The sequence below is a fragment of the Neopsephotus bourkii genome, unplaced genomic scaffold (assembly GCF_033783945.1).
Source record: "Neopsephotus bourkii isolate Nb327-2 ecotype Australia unplaced genomic scaffold, CSIRO-AGI_Nbou_v1 NB_1749, whole genome shotgun sequence".
In the NCBI taxonomy this organism is placed as follows: Eukaryota; Metazoa; Chordata; class Aves; order Psittaciformes; family Psittacidae; genus Neopsephotus; species Neopsephotus bourkii.
In genome coordinates this window covers 3,775,118-3,797,645 of record NW_026902223.1, presented here as the reverse complement: position 1 = coordinate 3,797,645, position 22,528 = coordinate 3,775,118, and the positions used below count along the sequence as shown (strand labels likewise).

The 22,528-nt window shown below is 41.8% G+C and overlaps 1 protein-coding gene across 2 annotated transcripts in view; it reads right to left on the bottom strand.

Moving 5' to 3' along the window:
* Positions 1-20,479, bottom strand: part of TEX2 (testis expressed 2) — a 49,037-nt gene extending 28,558 nt beyond the window's left edge. Inside the window, exon 1 of one of the 2 annotated variants that reach the window (XM_061377071.1) lies at positions 20,337-20,479. The gene's annotated coding sequence lies outside the window, so the exon portion shown is untranslated. The remainder of the gene's footprint in view (positions 1-20,336) is intronic. The other variant, XM_061377072.1, reaches the window with a different exon arrangement.
* Between the last annotated feature and the right edge of the window lie 2,049 nt (positions 20,480-22,528).

Genomic DNA, 22,528 nt, shown 5'->3' with positions numbered 1-22,528 from the left:
CATACCTACATTTTAGTTAATACCCACTTCTGATCTGCTTAACTACCTCATTCTTAGTATCACTGAATGCAAGAACAGGTTCAAAGAAACCCCATCCCATCCCAGCAGACTGAAATTCTTCACTCCTAACTCTCAGCTCCTTCTACACACAATAATTAATTAATTTCCATGTCTTTTAAATAAATAAAGTCAGAAATATGTAAGTCTTCATGTGTGGGGTCAGTACGACTTCTTGTATACATGTGTGAACTGATCTGTAGGAAGTAGAAATTTCAACTGCATTTTATCATATGTGTTATCATGGTTTATGGTTGGACTCGATCATAAGGGGCTCTTCCAACCTAAATTATTCTATGATTCCGTGTTTCTTGAACAGTTTTGCTGTAAGAATGTGTAAGGACACTTCAATTGAAGAAACTGTTCTCACTGATACAGCAACACTATGTTTGAAAATACTAATCTCTGATCAGATCAGTGCACACACACCACTTATGGATACACTCACACACCTGCCTTCTACATCAACTATGCATTATTTCAAGCATTCTATGGACCCACGAAAGTGGGCTTAGCATATGTTTACATGGAGAGGAAATATCACATGTTTAAAGCAAGGTACCCAGGATCATACACAAAGATGGATCAACAATTATACGATCAGCTCTGCCTTTCCGGCTGCAAGGCAGCATTCCGTCTTCATTGCCAGGACAGCAAGTTTACCACTTCAGTAACTGAATTATTTTTCAGAAGCTGTTAAAATGCTGTAATCAAACTGTCAGGCTGAATTAATGAGAGGCCTTTGCTGACCTTTAAAGAGCAGGTCGGAGGAATGATTATGTGGCGGTGAACAAATGTGCACTTCACAAACAGTTGTGATATCAGATTGTATTATCGAGCAAGCCAGTACCACCTGCGTGTCATCGTCTCCCTACTAAAGGTTGCAGCCCTTCATACTTGCTGATGGAGCTGGTCACAGAAACATTTAACTTGTCAATAAAATGAGCTGGGTTAAACATTTCAAAGTAGCAGGTCTTTGGTACCCGGCTCATCAGTAGCTGGCTAAAGCTGGAACAGAAACAAGTATCTATCCACAGCTTCCTACTCACTATAGTTGTCCATTTTATGGCTCCCAAATTGTTGAGTAGTTTATTCCTTGCTTTTTCTAGCATTTGTGTGATTTCTAATCAGTCATATCTGCATATGTAACTTGGTGAGAGTTATCATTGGTAAGAAACTTGGTCTCTCAGTTCCCTGTTGGATTAGCACACTAGGGAAACCACCAGCATAGAGAATGTTTTCTCCACAGTTCCATTTCACAGTTGAAACTGGAAATTTCCCTATTTTTTAGACAAATGCACCCAAATATATTTTGGAGAGGGAAAATGCATCCAACCCTAGTCCTGACCCATCAGCCATAACACATCCCTACCATTTTGTGCCAGCTGTGAAACTGCAAGACCAGAACACCAAAATTTGAAAGTACAAAGAAAACCCTCCTATCTTTCAGGTCAATGAGCCTTTAAAACACTATATACACTAAGGAAGGAAAAACCCACACAAGAGCTGTACTTGCACACAATGCTGTTGGCATCAGCTTGAAACATCTGACCCCTTCCCTTCTGCCTACCCAGCACTAAGGGTGTATCAATAATCCAGCAACACAAGAGGAAAACATTAACTACTCCTTCCACCCCCTAATAACATTTCCAGTGTGCTAGTCTCCCTCTAGAAATTCATAGGTTGAGTTAGCTCTTTAGCACACTATTAGCACAAGTTAATTACCTTGTGTTTAAACACCAGTTGCCATGTTGTGCTAATGCAATGCTAATTGCCTGAAACAGATGAACTTTACTTGCACACACTAAATGTACTGAAAAAAGATGTTACTGCTTACTGAACAAGCAATGTGTGGAGTTTTTTTACATCAGGACTAAGTAGATAACACAGAAAGGAAGGAAATTCTTCATTAGCCAGTATTTGCCTACCCAAACATGTTACCATACCATGAATTATGTTTTACAGAAGTGCATTCTTAAATCCACACTATCAACAGAGCAGCAGTGGAATATCAACATAATCCAACTGCTTGCACTTGCATCCTCAGTTCATGACTTACAAGATAACTCAAGAGTATCCAAAGCCCACAACATCTGGCCGAAGTGATATTTCAGTTGAGGGGCCTGGTTTCCAGGAATAACTATTTTTATTGGGGCAATGACCTTGCTGAAAGTTTCTACATCAACCCTGTTTATAGGCTGGTTTTGCTAAAAGGCTTCTCCCAAACATAGCTTCACAGAGCTGCATCTTGTATCAAATTTTCAAGCAATTGGTGTGTAAAAAACAAAGCAAATCAGTGTACAAAACAGGAGAAATACATTCAATGCTATTTACTTAACAGAGCATATGTGTTTTGGCCAACAGCGGGTATTTCATTGCAGGCATTCTGAATATCAATTTGGATTACAACAATAGCATGTTTTCTAGATGCTATTCTAGATGCTTTCTGGATTATTCCAAGCTTTTAACAACTCTAACCCCTCTCAACACACCAGATACCCTACTGAGAGTAATTTCTCCCTACAAACACAGGATAGGGGATTTTCCCCTTCTCTGGGCAGGCCCATGTTTCCAATCCATTCCTGAGAACAATTCCTCTTTTTTGTTGCGAAGGATTTGGTTGGGGAGGTTTTTGTTTTAGAAGTAGATGTTGGGAAGCTTTTCCACAGTGAATACAACAATAAAATCCCTGATTCCTCCCCTGCTCCCACTACTGACAGCTCTCCCACTAGGTGTTCAGTTTTGATAAAGATATTTCTTCACGTTCTTGAAGAACATACATTTTGACCCCTTAAATCATTCTAACAGATTGACTTCTTACTGATTCGCAGCTATGTTTTCCTCTCATTTCCCCATCTTTTTCCTACTCGACTCCTCTCCCAGCTGTTTGAAGATGTGGCATTCCTGACCTCCCCATTTGAAGGGAATGAATCTGAAGAAATTGCAGATTACATCAATACCTGCAGAGATGTAGGTGTCTTTACACTGGACCCTTCTTTTGAAAGCCACATTGTCTTCACCTTTGCTGGCTGCCTCGTTGGTTTTTTGTTGTTGCTGATTCTGAAGACGTGAGTTATGAGTTTTATTTATGTGGCTGGCAGGCCTGAATAATAATCTTAGATCTTCAGGCTTCAAATGATTCAAAACATTAACTTTTACCTGGAAGGGAAGGAGGCTGCTCAGAAAACAACTGCTTTCCCCCAAAGGTTTGAACTTTGGTTGCTTTTGTAGGGTGGAATGAGAAAGCTGCCAACTAACTTCCACTTTTTATGTTAAGGCATGGCACCCCCATTACCCACATAACAGCAGTTTCTAATCCTCACCTACAGGCACTGCTTTTAAAGTGCTATAACAGGAAACAGCAAGCCAGGCAAATATTCCTTGCCCAGCCCTTCACAACTGAGCAGTGAGGAAGCATGGTCAGGAGCTGAGGATGTGCCATTATGGAGGTGACAACACATCTCCACCATGCCATGACTCACCCGCTGATGAACAGAGACACCCAGGGAGAGACCAGGTGTTGGGCAGCAGTGGGTCACGTTTGGCCACGGCACCTTCCATAAGCGTTGCTACAGGAACACGTGCTCTTACCTACACTGCGAATGACTAATGGGGAGTGTTTACAGGAACCCAAGCACTCCATCCTTCTGCTCAACAGCATAAACAGCCTTCTCCAGTACTGACAAACCCTCTTCCTTTTCCCTGCAGCAAACACCCCACCCTTCCTCAGCTGAGCCCCAGAAACCATCTACTTCATGGCACTGAGAAAACACAAGGTGCACTCAAGTGCCTGGTTGAGACAATTACACTATCAACAGTATAGAGAAACCAACATTTTCACATTAACAATTTAGGAAGTGCTTCAGCCAGTAGACGAAGCATCAAAGTAGGAACTAACTTAAAAGAACAGGTCAAAGCGGCATACACCCCCCCTTATTTCATCCACACAGTTCAACTTTGCCACATTTACTAATTAAATAAGGGATACTTAGTAGAGCAATTCAGTGCTTTTCATAATCAGCCAGTTGGAGAAGCAGGACAGATTGGGTAACTAAACTACAGCAACCAGCTACTCCAGTCATATTGCTATTACTTAATGCAACATCTACAAAAGGGGGAAAGGGTATGCCGTAAAATACTTTCACAAGAATCAGCAGCAAGGTTCAAAACTTGTCAAGAGTACTTTCCCTGCTCGTTGCTACTAAACACAGACCTAAACAAATGTTTTCCACGAAACAAAAACTCCTTTCCTGCTAAGCACAGAAAAAGTCTTACATGTTATTAAAAGCACAGTAATACTTTCCCCTTCATCTGTCAGTTGCATCAGAAGAACAAGCCCTAAATGCTATTCAGGAAGCCACCGATCTGATTGTTGATAATGCCACAACTTGACTTCCTGAGGACTGATATCACTGTTCAAATGGAAAGATGTTTCTAACTGGTTACATCTCTGCTTTCCCCAGTGATCCTTCTTTCCTGTCACCCTTTTCAACAGGAACCTCCTATTTGGCAAAGCCACCACCAGGACTAGGAAAGAAGTAGTTGTACTTCCAGAGTGGTGGGGCTCATTTTCATTATTTTGGGTTACTCAGTAATCATTTCCAAGTCTCAGACTGAAGATAGATATATGTGTCGCACTCTATGCCCTATTTGGTAGGAAGGAGAAACAACATATTTGGTTTTAGACTATCTTTGCAACGTCTACATGGTGTGACAAGAGCTACAGAAGATCTTATGTTACCACAGACAGGACCACCCTAATGCATTCAGCCCCTCTTTTCAGACCAGGTTAGAAGCATGCTGAATCTTTCCCAGTTTGGGAAAACCTGCACAAGCCAATGTGATCCGACACTGCTATTTGCTCTCGGAACTCAGAGTCCGCTCGATATACTGGAGACTCGGCCAGTATCTTCCTTCCAACACCAAGAAATACAGGACTGCTGCTATGCTTGATATTTATTTGAAACAAGTAACAGAGGTCTCAGCAGACAAAATTCCTTCTGCTAAGAGCTAGAAGCCTTCATTTCAGGGCCTTCAAAACAAAGCACAGTACTAGTGATCCTTACTGGATACAGCCTTTATTTAAGCAACATTTTAAATCATCAGAAATTTACATCTCCCATAATCCATTACCACTACTCTGCCACAAAAGTAGTCAAGAAAGCCAGGTTCCATTTAGCCTAGAATGACCTCACTGAAGAGAGATCACAGCTGCTCGGACATTCTCTGTCACATAAATATAATCTCATTCATCAGATTTATTCCATAAAAGACAAAATAAGGATACAACCCCCAACTTTCAACATCCTTTCCTATCCCATTGAAATTCCTAATTAGGACAAATTAAATTCCCCTGACATGTGCACGAGTTAATGTATTCCATGGTTAACATCTATTATTCCTTTTACATCCACTAGTCATTACTTTTAAATGAACTACATAGCAAGTGTTGGTATCATCATACAACAGCCCTGTAAAATCTTTGTATCAGAGATCTAGTTACCCAGCCTGAAGACAATACTTCAAAACTCACTTTCCAAAAGGAGTAAGACAGAAGTTTTGCTTCACCTTTCAAGTTCACGCAACTGGATTTGAGATACAGAGGAGGGAAAAAGAGGAAAAACCTGAATAAAACCTGTTTTAAATCCAAGCACAGAAATGAAATCTTCTATGTTGAGTACTATTAAGAGAATGTAGTCCAGTGTGCTCAACAGAAGCCAACACTGGGATCACAGACAAATTAGATGATGCCTATGGACTATAAAACACACACAGCATATACCTCAAACAGACGTCAACCAGGTTATCACAGCTAAGCTGGTGAAGGGCTCAAATACCTTCACTAGGACTTTTCTGAACCTCATTAAAAATCAATAAATTCTATTTTTTTGTGCATATGCTTTTAAGGTAAGACCAACCCAGTTAAATAACCACTGTTCAGGGATGCTTAGGGATACTTAAATGAAAGATCCTAAGCAAGACTTTAAAGTGCTGCCAATAAGACTATACTTTTAATGAAAAAGATGAACCTACCAGAGGCAAATAAGGGAGGTTGTTTAGTGAAGTCTAAGAAAGAAAGGTCAAATAAAATTGCAATGGCAAATAAGGAGTCTTCAAAGTTACTGGGATTCTTTTCTTTCAAAGACAGGCGTTGCTAATCACATCCTCAATACAAGCTTGTATTTACAGTGCTTCAAAACCAACCAAATACAAATTGTTTAGTATTAGCTAAGCGAGTCTAGTCTACATTAATATTTTCTCCACAGATCTCAGAAAGGTCAGCTACCACATTAGTTTCTCTGCCTTCACTGATAAAAGATTCATTAGTATTCTTTCCTCTTCCTCCATGACACATCACTTCCACCAAAAAACTTCATAAAGCTACACTACAGACTGATTCTGACAACCACAGAAAGCGAAGCAAAGGATGTCCAGAAACTCAGAAAAACTGAACTTCTTCCTATTTCGTGCTGTTCTAAAGCCTGAAGTGAAGCAGTATTTGTGAGAAATTGAACTCCCCTCAGAGAAAAAAATAAAAGAAGATAAATCAAAGCTTAAAACAAAACATGCAATAACTCATGGAAGAACAGTGAACGGTGGCTAGAGAAGAGCCACTTCATTTTGCTACATATTGTGACACTGACTCCTTTAAAAACAAGAACACATACACAAACACAGGAACAGGAGTTTCTGCAAAGGGAACGAAGCACAGTTACAGGACACACTCCTCATCCCTTTGGCCTGTATCCGAAAGGACATTCACAAAATGATGCATAACATTCCTCTTCTCTTTGCAGAGATTCAAACTGCACCAGTGTAATTTCATTAAAGAATACTTACTCCCATTTGCACAATGGAAACAGAAGCTCTAGCACATTATACTTGCTCCATTCCTCTCCTCCTATGACCTATTTATTCTTGTTTATTATTCATAACTGCAAGCAGCAGGTAGCATCTTTTCTTTCCAAAACACTCAGCATTAAACACTTCAAAGGGACTGTTCACTACATCCCTGATTTCCACAACAGAACAAAACAAAGTAATAACAAAACACGAACCAAGTCCCCCCTCTCTGCCTCCATCATGGATTTGGAAGATTTAGTAATTTCCTGTATCACATATTGCTGTCTCTTGAAAATACATTCAAATACTTACTTTTCCAGGTAACTAGCTGCTGGCACCAAAATTACCCAAAAAACTAATTTGGTCATGAGTGAGAAACAAGGGTTTCCAGACCTAGATCTGAAACTCCTGCAGCAAGGGATTTAGAAATAAACACATTAAAACCAGAGTATACACACAGAGAGGCAAACTTTGTCACAGTCTAAAGCCAACATTTTCCACTTTTCTAAAGCTGCTGCACTACCTGGCTTAAGCACTCTCTTAGATCACCCTGATACGCCAAAAGAGAGTTAAAAAAACACTGGTCTTGAGCAATAAATACTTAACTGCTGCATTTGTTCTCTTCCAAAAGAGAGGAGAGACTAAATCAGAATTTGCTGGTGCTGCAAAAGGTCTGCATCTTGACAAAAGATGTTTTATTATTACAGAAATCAAAAGCTTATGCATAAAAAAAACTACGTCCTATTGAGAGGGTGAATGGTGAGGTAGAATATAAAACTTTGCAGCGCTGGAACTCCCTCTTATCTCAGTGGAAACGAAAAAAGAATCAATTTCCCATTAATCTGATGAAAGATTATCTAAAACCTCTGCAGATTAGGCCACAGCTGGAAATGCTGCCCCCATCACTGATTAAATTACAGGTCACTGTAAAATCTTGGGATGAAATTTGGACTCATTTACAGAGAAGCATGTTTCCAAACTTAAGTACAATAATCTGCCTTAAATCCTAAATGAAAAACGGCTTGCTAGAATTGCACCACAGGCTCATTTTCCCCCCACACAATTCAAATGTGCATCAAAATAACAAACCGTGTTATTTTGAGTTTCAGTATTATTTGGAGGGTGAGAAAAATGTTACTTTTCAGTGAGGTGAATCTAAGCAGTGTTCACACAGCCCTTCGAGCAAGTTAAGATCATCCAGAATCATTAACTTCTTAAAACAACAACAAAGAGCCAAGCTGCAGCAGCTGAAGAACCATGTAACCATGCAAGAAGCATGCAGAGATCATAAACTGCTAATAACAGCTTCTATGCTTTAAATTCCTTTCAATTCCTTCTAATTCATAGAAGGATCCACTGAAGGTTAACAAAACATAAAGTCAATTCTGAAGAAGCGTGTCCTAAGGACAGCAGGAAAACAAAATGCCAAACTCTCAACTGACAAGTACCAGACATCTCTCTCTGCTTACGGCAACATTCATCTCGTTTCAGTCAGATTTATGTTCAACTGAAATACCTAGAAACTAAAATGCAGAAGTTCAGCAGCACGGGAGCTTTCCAGCTGGAGGATGCAGCACAGTAATGAGGACAGAAGAACATTCAAGATACTGAAATTCTCCCCAAGACTGAAATGGAACCAAACGGTCCCTGACAATTTTCCCCATGCTAAAGACAAAGATTTAACTTATTAAAAAGCAAACCAAACCAACAAACAAAAAACCCCACCATACAAGCACTGTCAAACCCCAAGGAGCAAAGATACGAAGTGAGGCTCAATCAAAAACATTGTGACAGACACCCCAGACTTTCCCAGCTTCCCAACTATCAAGACATAAGGGGCCTTGGGGTTTTCTCAGCTTGTCAAAAAGCTTCTCAAGCCTCACAACTGTCATATACAATTCAGTATAATATCTCAAAGATTAATTTTGCATTAGAATGATTTAAGCATTTAATGATTAAAAAATACTGGACTATGAAAAACAGCCAAAAAAAACCACAAAACCCGTAAAATTCCCAGTCATTCTATTACTGTACATAGAAATATTTTATACAATCCACAAAGTATTAAAGTAAAATAAGTAGAAATATGTGGCAAAAAGCATCCACATGTGTGTTCTCATTTAAATATGTTTTTTCTTATTTTTTCCACATAGTATTTATAACTCAGTGTTTCAAGGTGTAAACTTATTAACTGACAGATGTTGGCAAGAACCTTCCCTGCACTTGGTTATCCAGAACATGAAAGAAGTCTACTAAAAAAATCAAAGCCACCAGCTTGATTTGCATTCCTCTCCATCCCTTGCATTAGACACGGAAGACAGCAATAGTTAATGAATTAGTTTAATGTATTAAACCCTTCTGGTGGTTTGGGGGTTTTCTTTCGGGTTGGAGATTTTTTTGGTGTGTGGTTTGTTCTCTTTTTTCCCCCGAGAGCAATAGAGGTAACTCCTACTTCTAGCAGCTGTGATACATTTTAATTACAACATATGATAGGTCAATTACAGATTGCCTGACCTTAGCAGCTGCTTTACAGGCTTGACTCCTATTGAAACCAACTGAGTCAGAAAATGATGAGCACCTCCCACAACATATTTTTCAGTCCTAATTGCTAAGAAACTATGGCAGGTCGATACACAAAAGAAAAACAACTTTGCTGGCAATGTGAATTAGCAGAATCATTTCACACAGAAGTAAATAGAAACACATATTTCTCATAAGGAGAAAGAAAATCAGTATACTGTGATGACAAAGTGGGGTCCTTACACATCTTAAAGCCCTTTCGTAAACACCCCTGGGCAATCAGAGAATCCCTCTTAGTCCGTTTTTCTCTCTCACAAGGTGGGTACTGTTAACATGCCTAGAAGGGTAATCTGTCATGTGAATACATCCAAAAACATAAACAAGATTGGGAAGAACGCAAACAGTGCTCTCCTCTCTTTGTTTGCAGCAGCATGGATCTACCCCAACAGTCTTCCACTGCATGAATCAGGCCACAGATGTAAAAGAAAATGTAAAGCAAAAAGTATCTCTCAAAGGCTTAAGTTACTGAACAGTTTTCTGAACTTCCCAGCACTCCTTCAAAAGTGCTCTCACTGCCTCTGGTAAAAACTAGTTCCCAAAGATCAATAATGCACGAAGCAACACACAGCACCAGAATTACTCATTCTCTCTGCTCAGAGAGCAATTACTTGTTCCTATATGGTATAATTTACTCTCACAGCATGCAGACACAGACATACAGACCTTATCTTAGTGGAAAGTAGATCTCAGGTAGAAGAATAAGATGGGGCAACATCTGTAAATTAAGTTATTCCTCCAGGCCTGTTTATTTCAGAGATGCACATACTAAACACTGAGTAGCTACACACAGAGCTGTAAAACACATCTCCCTTTTGCAAATGTTGATCAATGCAGTTGTCTCCAGGAATTTCATATGACAAACCCCACAGGCCGGAAATTAAAAGGTCAGAAAGTGGTGCCTTGTGGCAATACATACCCCAATTCCCCAGCTGCCTGCTGAATCCATAGCACAACAGAATCATAGAATAATTCTGGTTGGAAGGGACCCCCCCCAAAGGCCATTTAATCCAACCCCAAATAGGAAGAAAAGCGCTTAAATTTGTTTTCAAATTAATTAAGAACCCCAGTTCTACTTTAAATTCAAGTAGTATCCATGCAAGCTCTCTACTGTCATTCTTTGCAATTACTTCCCTGTAAAAAAGGGCTAACATCTTTTATTTCTCACCCTATGATATTTGCTATTCAATAACCAGGTATTATCAGGTTTATGTTTGTCCAGCAAATGCCTTCAGCACTGTAAAAGTTTCTACTGTTGTAGGCAGAAATAATATCTACAGCCTCAACTACTTGATAAAACTGGCAAGAACAAATGCACTCCACCATATGTGGGTTACATTTCGTTCACACACATGCACAGAAAGAGAAGTGTCATTAAAGTAGCTTCAAGGAAATTAATTTTAGGTCATCAATTTTCAGGTCTTGATTTGCTGGGAGATAAAAGAACAGCAAAAGCCATCAGATTGATTCAAAAGGGCAACAGGAAATAGGCATCTTTGAGCCATATCCTGCCTTGTTCAATTACAGCAGTACACAGGCAATTCTCATTTCAGGCAGATGGCAACGTTCTTATACACATGCTTAATAAATCCACCACGCATTTGTTTATCAAACAGTCAAGCAGCTACACAAGCTCTGAGTTACATACACTACGTTTGTGAGTACTTCCTCATCCATCACCACACATCAGGGGTGTGACTGTTTCAGCAAGGCTTTTAATTGCAGAGAGGTCAAGTCAGAGAAGCCAAGCATGGGTGGCAGCTACAGCTGTCTTCCAGGATAAGGTGACAAAACAGTGATGACTGAAGTGTGAGGAAGCTGCACACATCCCTGAGGAGCTCTCTCTGCCATGCCACCTGTAATGAAGGCTTTAGAGACAAGATTGGTTCATCTTTTGGGGAAACTATAAAAAAACTCTCCAGTACACATGGAAAACTAGACATTGGATGGAAATCTCATCACCTCGTATTCACCACCACACTGTGAGACACATTCCTCTGTTACAACATGGAACAGCCTCTACAACCTCTCAGATTTCTCCTGAGCAACACAAAAGAGTCAGAACTCTGATCATAACAGACAAGGATTCTTTAACAGTGTGAGATCTGAACGGATCACACAGCATTTATCTGGCTTGGGGTAGTGGACGAGGAGGCCTGAAAAGCCACTGTTCACATCATATCTGTTTTGTGACTAGAAAGAAGTTTGCAGGACAGTGAACCCATAGAATTTTCATTGCTGAATACACCACTGGGCATCCGGATGCAAGAAACAGAATTTTTAAAAGAGATCCTGAGAAAGTAAAGTACTGAAACACCACTCATGGTGCAGCACAATGACTTGTTACCATTGTAATTGTGAAGCCTTAGCTTGATAGAAGGAATAATAAATATATAGCTAGAACTGGTAAGACCTGGCCAATAAAAATGGAATGGAAAAGTTGTCCCAACTCATTAGAAAAGCAAGGGTTCATAAAACCTGTTCAATAATCAAAACCAGTTACCCATCCACACCTCACAGTCACATGGCAAAAGAAGTGGAGATGCATACAACCAAGTGTTTATGTTCTTAAATACAACACGCCTCCAAATTCATCTTTTCAGACACTCAAGAGTTTTCTAGAACTGTTAGGCACAGATCTTCAGCTTGCCTGTAACCTCTAGACAGTGTTAAGACATCCTGGAAAACTCAGCCTGTTATTATAAAGGGAATAATAACTGGAATTACAAAGCAGGAGACAGTCTGCATGCACAGCTGGTCCCTTCTCTACCCACATCTCTTCTTATTCACAAGAACAACACATAAATAGAATAACAGCAATTATTTCTCCCCCAACCCCTCATAAAAATACTTCTGTAAAGTTGTCACGTATTTGCTCAGAAGGTTCATTAGACCTGGCAAAGCCTGTATTAACTGGTACATTTTTGAGCTGACATTCAGGACTATTTCCCCCTTCTCCTACCTAGTTCATATGTTTAATACTTCAACTCAAGTTGAAAAGGAAGAAGTGTGAAAGTGATTAGACAAAAAGAACTGCTACTGAGAAAGTCTTACAAAGATAAGCCTTATCAAACTTCACAGCAGCTACAAACAAGAGAAGAAACATACGGATCACTTTCATTTACCACCAAAGTACATTTATTTATGTGTGCAACACTGAACATTACACAAGTGTATTAGGAAAGAAAGTGAAGCCCCTCCAGGCAACAGAAATGACAGATATGTATTAAGCAAGCAGAATGGAAATACCCAGCTTGGAAGGCACCCAGAGCATTGGCCACTTTGGGGCAGGGAGAGGGGAACAAGAGGTGGGAATGCTCTGCAATGCTCAGCTATTGTGAGATTACCATTCCTGGCCTCAGCCAGAGGATGTTCTCGGAAACCTGGCAGAGCTCTGTGCAGGCAGGTTCTCCATGCCCCGGAGTTTCAGAGAAGGTAACGCAACACACTGCAACTAGAAGCCAAGAGACAGCTCCAAACTTAGACAACTTCCACTGTCTGCTTTTAGCATCACATGTTAAGCAGTATTTCCAATCACAAGTGTGTGAGCATGACTATCTCCCTGCCTCACAAAGAAGCCTTATTCTTTGAGCCTGTCTGAACTCATAAACCAGACATTTTTATTTCCTCAGGCTTAATCCTGACTTCCAGTGAAACAAAATTATTTCTGCAGCTCTCTATTTGATTTCAGATCAGAACTTCACTTCAGCTCATGACAGGTTTCAGTCCTGTCACCTGGTTTGACATTACCATTATCAAAGGATATAGTGGCTTGGTTTGTGCTTATATATTTTGCAGTCCTGTTTTATGACTGAAGTTAATTTAAACAAAACACATGAAATCCAGGGTAAGATCTAGAGTCTTACAGCTCTCAGACCTCTGCAGAAGCTACTAAAACCCAATATAGCAGTTTTTCAAACTCAAGCAGAGCCTTTAGAAGAGCATCCCAATTCCTGAATTTTCACTCTTTTTTAAGAGATCCTTTTTTAAGCTTGACCATTACATCTCCTCACAGCTTCAGGATAACAATTCTGCACTGACAGGGTAAGTGGTCCATGATGTGCCATACGGTCACCAGCACTAAGGGACATTCTTCTGCAATGTTCCTGTCATCCAACACCAGTAGGGTCAGAGAGCATAACAGTTTATAAACCACTGAGACACACGATAATGAATATTAAAGCCCAGTTCATATGACAATTCATTTGCACTACCCTCCTGGCCTTTATGGGAAAACACTGCTATTTACTAGGTCTTATTGATCTTCTCCTATCTTTTGTCCATCAGTTGTCTTGTCTTTTAGAACACCAACTTAACTGCTGCACTATGTATCGATTAGGACTTTGCACAGCAGAACAACACACCTTGCTGATCATAAAGGAGCAAGTTAAACAGGAGAGAAAAACAATGAGCTAGGAATTTTGAAAAGCAGGAAGGAAAGACAGGCAAGATCAGAGAATAAACCCTTTATTGCCATTATGTTCTCATGTCTCTCCAAAGACACCAACAATCCGCTTCAGAGGCAACAGCTCTGAGTACCCAGAGAATAAAGATGATTGGTAAATAACCTGACACCTCAGAACTCTCAAGCAGGAAGAAAAATCCCTACATGGATGACTGAACACTGCAGATATTTCAGCCACCCTGTTGTGAAAACTTCCTCCTCTGCTTCCTATCTCCCAGGATTTCCAATGGGTGCAGGACTGGTCTTGGCTAACACAACAGGAAGTTTTTAAGCAACTCCGATGCCTTATTTGAGTAATTACAACTTAAGGCACTCACCTTCTATTTTACAAAGATATTGTCATCAAGGACCCCATTAAATGGTGATGCAGGCAAATACTGCACTACAGAACTGCTCTTATTGGAAGTCTTACACTACTTGCCAGAGGGGATTTGCTCAAAACTCATGAAACAAAGTTAGCACGTGGCAGCCTCCAGTGCAAAATTACTCCAGTAAAGGACGTGTGTGAAAGACCCCGAGTATCACTTTAAAAGCCTTAAAATTTCATTTGCCAAGCAGGTAGGTGCTTTTGGAACTACAATACACAAAGCTGGTCCCAGATCCAAGCAACTCCATTCACTTTCAGTTCTTCTGAAGAAAACCATACTAACTCTGCAGGTGGTTACATCTCAGTCCTCCCAATGCTCCTGTCTGAAGAGACACACAGAGGCTAAGGCTGTTGGGTGAAGCTCCTAACCAACATGCAAACTTCACATTTTGTTGGCTCAGGCTGGAAACAGGGTCTTGGGCAGTAACTGTTAACCTTCTGCCTTCAAACTTCTGGGCTTGCCATGTTAACAGAAGCTTAAAAAATGTTAAGCTGTCCAAGAACAGATAATTCACAATTCTGACAAAAACAGGTCATACATTTTTATGACACGGTATTCGGGATTCTGTCCCACACATCCAGAAAACAAGCTGAATTCAACCACCCACAGTACAAAAAAAAAATCTCACAAACTCTTTACTTTGTGGATCTCAACCATTTCCTCTACAATAATGAGACAAGCAGTACACTTCTTGGTTTTTAAACCAACCATCAACAACAGCTTTACACATACCATAATGATATGCACTGAAGGAATAAACTCAGAATGGGGAATACTAACTAATAATCCTAAAGCTTTCACTATTTACCATGGTGCCTCTGGAGGTCTTAAATCTTGCTCTTATGCTAGAGTGAGATGTCTGAGGGACAGACACCACTTTATTTTGCAGTTCTGCCTTTGCTCCGTAGCTGTTAAACGCTGCTCTTCCTCAAGGTACCCATGATGGTGTTACTCAGCTCAATTCAGAAAAAACAGTTCTGAATCTTTCAGGAAATCTTCACATTTTCTGTTTCCATTCCAGTCTGCAACAAGAAAGAGACTTTGCAAACACAAGCCTGTTTTTGTATTCCATGTCCTTTTCCAGGAAGCCTAATGAAGATGCTGCCTTCCCTACAGACCTGCACAATAGAGACAGAGCAACAAAAGAAAACACTTAGAACTAGGGAGGCAACAATAGAAAATATTTTGACAACTGTCTCTGTGTTACAAATTTTACCAGTTTCCAAATAATACAACATCCAGACAGGAAAGGGCATATCTGAGACACCAAGAGACATCAGTGAGAAGATCCCAAGCACCAAAAAGCCTGCACACGTGCAGCTTATGCATCATTTCCCACCAGTTGAGTCTCAGCAGAGTTTTCCAGAGGATCTCTTTAAAAAATAATTACAACAGCCTCCCACCTACCCTAGTTAAGCAATCTCATTTCTCCTCCTCTCCTTCATATCCCTTCCTTCCCTCAACACTAATGCTTATTTCCACAGTATACGCAGTCGCTTGCTTACTTCTCAGCACACAGGCCTAGTCTGGCACTAGGAATAAATAGTGCAAGACATCGAAGCCTTCATGTCAGGATGGCTCAAGAACTATGAAGATGCACCACTCTGCTTGTTCCATCACTTTGCTGCTGTCCTTTCTCCCACCACACTGAGCAATTTATTCCCGTAAACTCCAGCATGAAAGGACTTTACACAGCATACTAACTGACAGTTCTCTATCAGAAAACAAAAGGGAGATGAAGACGGAACTAAGGTAATTAAAGCACTTATCTAGTACACTGAACATGGAGCATTTTCTGTCTTCAAAGTACACTGCTAAAAATAAAATCTAAAAGCCCATATAAGGTATTTCTTTACAGAATACATATTCCTCTTGAAGAGCTGATTGACTGGTTTCTGTAAATACACAGGCGGGGTGCTTGAGTAGATAACTACAGAGATAAACACCTATGTCAAGGTCTCACACATACATAATGAAAGTAAATGCTATCTTACAAACAACATACTTCAACAGAATTAGTTCATGTAAGTACTACTTTTTTCATATGAAGACTTCTGCACTACATCACACTGTGAATGTGGTAATTTGCATCTAAAGCTGCAAACTGTATTTTCTTAACAAGACTTTGGTGAGCTACACAAAGCTATGAACTATAGCTGGACAGAGCCTTGGGTGGCATGGTTTAGTGTGAGATGTCCCTGCCCATGGCAGGGGTTTGGCACTTGACGATCTTAAGGTCCTTTCCAACGCTAACTATTCTATGATTCTATAGCCATAAGAGCTGCAGATGTTCACAGGGCAAGAAAGAAGAGACTGCTCAGTGAGGGCAAGCCTTCACATTAGACTGACTTAGTAAAATTCAGGAAGAGGTTAAAATAGCTGAAAAACACTAATAATCAAAAGAGGACTTGGAATAAAAGGTTTTTCTGCACATAAAAAGTAGTGGAGAAGAAAATTAGACTGTAGGAATCTAATAAAAATCAATAAAGCTACTAAACTGCTCTCTATCAAATTCTCTTTTAAGTATCTCCTTTGTCATGATGCCTTAAAAAAAGCTTAATAATAGTATTAGTAATGTACTGAAATCATTGCCTGCTTGTATTGTCTCACTGTTTGCTTAATTTAGTCATCTGTTGTCTCTTGAGATCCAAGCACTTTAGAGAACATATTTTCCCATCATTGTACAACACCTTGGAAAACCAGAAGTGTTCCATGAATAGGGTTCCTAGATGTCACATGCCAGTGCAGATAGGTTGTTTTCCCCAAAAAACTAAGTGCAAATTTAAAATACATTAACCAATTTATCTGCTTATTATCTGGAATTTCAAAATCTGACAACTACATTGCCCTACAAGTAGCTCAGGAGTTACTGTTATGCTTGTCATTTCTCCTCTGTAACTGTTGTGGCATCACAATGTAAGTTTAGGTTGAAAGAGACCTCTGGAGATAGTCTGGTGCAACATCTTGCGCAACACATGGTCAACTTCTTGCTTTATACCAAGGAGAGGACACCAGGACTAAGGTCAGCTGTACGCAGTATTGCAAGTGTTGCTCTGAGCATCAGAGATCTTGGGCCATCAACTTGAGGCAGTCTATCACAGTTTAGACAACTCTGCATGAAGGCTTTTCCCTGAACAGGTCTCTCATGACCCAGCAGGCACAAAGCCAACACTGCCTTACTTAACTCGCTCATTTGCCCCTCAAGTGCTGCATTCTTCAGCAGTCCTGACACACAGGCTACGTTCTCATTATTTCACTGTTCTACCATCCTCCCCCTTGAAATCACAACACATCCTTTCCAGTGTCTGCTTTACATTAGCTACAGTAAGAAAAGTCATTCATCTTCCAATTTATTGGGTACATGTGGCAACCTTATGCATTTCCAGAGTTGATTTCTACTTTGAATACATCTCTTCTAATACCAAGTACGTACTCACAAAGACTCACAATATTAACGCTTATCTTTTATTTCTCTAATCTCTAAGCCTACACTACACTCTTATTTTCCAGCATACATTGTCATCTGATTGTTTCATTTAGGGCAGCAAAGGCTTCTAGAATATGATGCCTTTATTCAAGGGTAAGTGCTTTAGCTTACACAATTAACACTACTACTTACTATGGACATCTGATACCACAATTTCTAGCTTACCAAAGGAAAAGAATAAAAATCCAGAGGTTCAAGGGGCTTTTCCAAGCTCCGAGACTGTGTTTAAGACCAGAATTTAATTACCATGCTCTTCACTCTTTTGAAACCTACAATTTATCCTAATAAACAGCCTTAATTTTTTTCAGCTCCTGGGCAGGTATCAGCTACACTCTGTGCACCCAGCACCACAATCTACTCATTTTGTGGGCCATAGCAAGTTGAAGCTCAGAACAGGACAGGGGAAGAACAGCACATGAAACATACGCTTACATATGTTCACTGCCATGCTTGCAACTCGTCACCTGCACACTCACACAACATACGGCTGGCAGCCTTTCTGACATGCTACAAGAGAAGCCTTCTGATTTCATCTAATGGATTTGGTCCAGTTTGCACAGAAAGGCGAGGCAAGAGCAGCACAATCCACAAATCTATCAACTAGGAAGCTGTTAGAACATACCTTCAGTCCTCTAGCTACATCACTTTAAATTTCAGCTACATTAACCTTTTATTTACTAGGTAAATTTCCCTATCTCCCACTGCTTTGTTTTGCACAAACACATCAAGGAAATTGCTGGCATTATACATTCTCTAGCTGTCCTGCTCCTCATTCTTTACTTTGTAAAACAGCTGTATTAGAAGTTCTTCAGTTAGAAACAACTAAGCATTTGCTATTAAGATCTCAAACTACTAAGTGTTCTTCTCATGCAAAAAGAAGTATGTGATTACCATATGTGCTTTATTGGGCCATGTCCTTCAAGTTTTTACTTTGGATTTCATTAACTTACTTTCTTTTCTGAAATAAAAGCAATATAGGTCATTTAAGGAAGTTCCTTGCATGGATCAAAGTAAAGTTCACTAGATAAGTACTTGGCTTACCAACACAGTTCACAGAGGATACCATATGCTGGGAGAGTCTAATATAACACATCTTTGAATACAAAATTACCTTCTTGGTCTTTTGCTCAAGCACCTTACTCTGCCCTGCCTTAGAAACACTGCCTCAAACCTCAGCACCTACCTGGAGTCTTATTAATATGTCACCCACATCAGAGCAGCTTGCTAGATCAGCCTTGCCAGATCAGCTTTGAAGTCAATCAGAACAGTAACCACTCATATCATAAAAAAACATGATGTCAGTCCTTAAACGTCTATTCTAACATCAAACACGTTAGCTTACTTTCTTTTGCTTAAGTTACAGTGCTTTTACCTCTGATTTAGCACGTTTTCAACTAAGAAAATATGGAAATGGTGCCTAAATTTTATTCAGGTTAGGAATATGAAGTTATTTCAAAATTAAAGAAAAAAAAACCTACATCTTTTTGTAAACAAAATACACCCCTGAGACTGCAAGCCTGCCTTGTTTTCACAGCTATGCAGGCAAGATCATCTTGAAAGAGTTGTGTGAAGACAGAGGAGTATGACAAAGCATCTTAACAGAAGATAACCTTAGAGCACTGAAGTCTTATACAGATCTATCTTGGAGTTACAACATGAAAGTTACACACACGAAAGTTACAACATGAAAGTTTAACTTAAACTCAGCTGTACACTTAACTCCTCTAAATTACGGGCAGGAGCTCCGTCAGATATCTGCTGATAAACATCATCAAGAAGCTGAGCGCACCCGTTTAGAAGGAACTTTAGCCCATGCTTAAGAGAACACGTTAAACGCACTTAGACACTGAACTGCAAGAGAGGTAAATTACAAACGATGGTGAGAATGAAGGGAAACAGACGCTAAAGAGCTGACACCTAAGAAGAGACGGAAAGGATTTTAGGAGCCAGATACAAAAAGCTAATTGGAAATCCTCTCCCCGGTTCCACCGAGAACAAACGTTATCGCTGCTCCTGCTGCTTGTGTTTAAGGGATCGCTTCTACTCCAGCAGCGCTCCTGCCAGACCGCATACCCCCTCAGCCACCCCTCCAGCTCAGTTACCCTGATGGCAGGGGGAAGTAACTCCATCCCGCCGGACCTTGCCCAGGGTAAGAACCCCGCACCCAGCCGCGCCAGCCCCGGCCCGGGCACGGCTCCGCACCGCCGGCGGCCCCGCAGCACCACAACCCGCCCGGGTCCCCGCGGCCGGACCCACGGCAGCGCCCGCCGGCCCCTCACGGCCGCCACCAGACCCTACCGGACCAGCCCCCCCCGGGGCGCCCCGGCCGCCCTAGGCCCGGCCCGGCCCGCTTCCCTTCGCCGCCGCACACCCGTTCCTTCTCTCCTGCCGCCAGCGCCGCGGAGCCCGCCAGGCTCCGGCGCCTCACGCCGGGCGCTGCTGCAGCGGCGCTTCCCGCCCCGCCGGGTGCGGCACGGAGCGCGGGCGCTGGCCGGAGCGGGCCAAGGCGGCGCGGCGGGGCCCGCCCTGCCTCGCTTACCTTACCCGCAGCTCATGGCACTGCCCGGCGCGGCCCCGCCGTCCCCCGGCCCGCGCCACCAGCGCCGCGCCGGGCGGCGGCAGGGGGAGGAGAAGCGGCGGGGCTGCCCGGCACCGCCAATCCGGGGCCCGCGGTGGGCAGGGCCTGCCGGAGCCGCCGCAGCGCCGGACGGAGGGGAGGGCGGGGCCCGCGGCGGGCGGGAGGCGGGAGGTGTGCGGAGGGCGCGGCCTGGCCGGGCAGGGGTCGCTCCGTGAGGGGGGAATCGCCCGTTCCGTCCGGCGGCCTCCCGCTGCCGAAGTTGACACAAGGAAACGCTCCCCAAAACGCTCGCGGAAACGGTAACGGTCCGGTAGGGAGCCGTGCTGGTAACACGTACAGCTCCCGAGCCTTGAGAACGGCCGCGGGTAATAACGCGGTGGAACGGCAGCGGTGTTCAACCTCCCCATTCCCCGCGTCTGCTCTGACCGCGTTCGGCAGCAGCCGGTTCTAGGAAGCGTTGCCTTTGGCTGGGTTGTCTCGCCAAGGCAGACGTTGACCGCTGTCATCCCTGACTATCTCGTGTGGTGGAAGGTGCTGCTGCCTGCAGATGTGTGTGCGAGCACACAACATACAGCTGTTTGGTAGCAAAACGTCATACAAATAGCCAAAAATTACCTGCTACCGAACCAGCGAGGCCAGGAAACACACCGTGCCAGAGGAACTCTTATTTTATCCTCGTTTCCCAATTTGCAGCAGACTGAGAAAGAAAAGAAATATCTCTGTCAAAAGGTTGGTTCCCCATTAATGGTCTGTGCAATAAATTACAGCCTTACCACTGCTTTCACCCTTCACTTAATTGCTCTTGCTTCCTAAAACGGTTAATAACGAGATTACAACATTTGCACTGGGTTAGATGGATGTTGGCCTTAGCTAGGCAGGTTTCTTCAGCCACCCCATGGATTAATTTGGCCATGTCACTTTGTTCCTCTTTAACAACTTCAGTTCAAATTAAAACACAACGAATCCCTCAAAACCTTTCAGGCTCCCTTCATTTCACACCAGTGTTCAGGTTTATGACACTTTATGCGGTGATGAGACAAAAATTAATTTATTTACTAGCTGACATTTAGTGGGATGTGTGTGCAGCATTCAAATTGCTCCAAACTAGCTAATGTTAAAAGTTAAATATAGAGCTACAGCTCAGGCAGGGGCCCTGTTACTCTAAGCATTGTATAGGTGGTAGGTAGTAGGTTTTGCTGTCTAGTTCAGAAGTAGGTGCAAGTAGCACTCATCCTGCTTTTCTCTTTACATTTCAGGGACAATTCAGTGCTGTTTTATCAGACGGCATCTTGGAGTTCTTCAAGGCCCCTAGCTGGCTGGTTTTAAAACCAGGATTCCTGCCTGTGGCTGTAAAACCAGAGGTACTGACAGTGGCCAGCACCCACCACAACCTGCTCCAGCAAGGAAAGGTCTGAGCTCACCAAATGGAGTGCCAGAACATTCAAGCCGTTGGATATCCAAGCCGTAAACTTGGCAGCCTTGAGTCTCTACAACCTGAAGGAACCCAACAAGAAGCTGCACTGTGTGAGCATCACTGCATCACCTTTATTTATCCTGCAATCTTTTAATTAAAAAGAACATAATTAAAATATATATGAAAGTGTATTCAATCATCTAGCACAGGCTTCTTTTCCTAGCTGTCACTGTATATAGGCAGACCTTTGAATCATTACACAAAGATGATGTTAGTGTTTCCAAAGGCTGAGGATAAGATAACGACTGGTTTCTTAACAACAGGTTTTCCCTACAGGAACAGGGACTGTGGCTGATGATTTGGTTTTAGCTGTGTTAAACCATAAACAATTCACTGGAATTTCTGAAGCTCTTCCTGCCCTGCATTTGCACCTGACTTGGACAACATGTGGCCTTAAAGGCTTGACCTCAAGAGGAATATTTTTGCACCTAAATTTAGGTGCTCAGCAGAAGCTTCTTCCATAGAGGGGTATGTGCTGAGCAGAGGCTGGAGCCAGCCACTGGGAAAAACTGGGCACAAGCTGTGACTGACCAGGTTACCTGCCTCTGAGCTTTGTGGCACATACGGGAATCCTCTTCTAAAGGCAAGTCTCAGTCAGATGGAAGATGGAAAAAGGAAAAATCTCTGCATTTTTGAGAGAATCTCTTCCACCCATCCTACAAAAAAGACAAGAGAATAA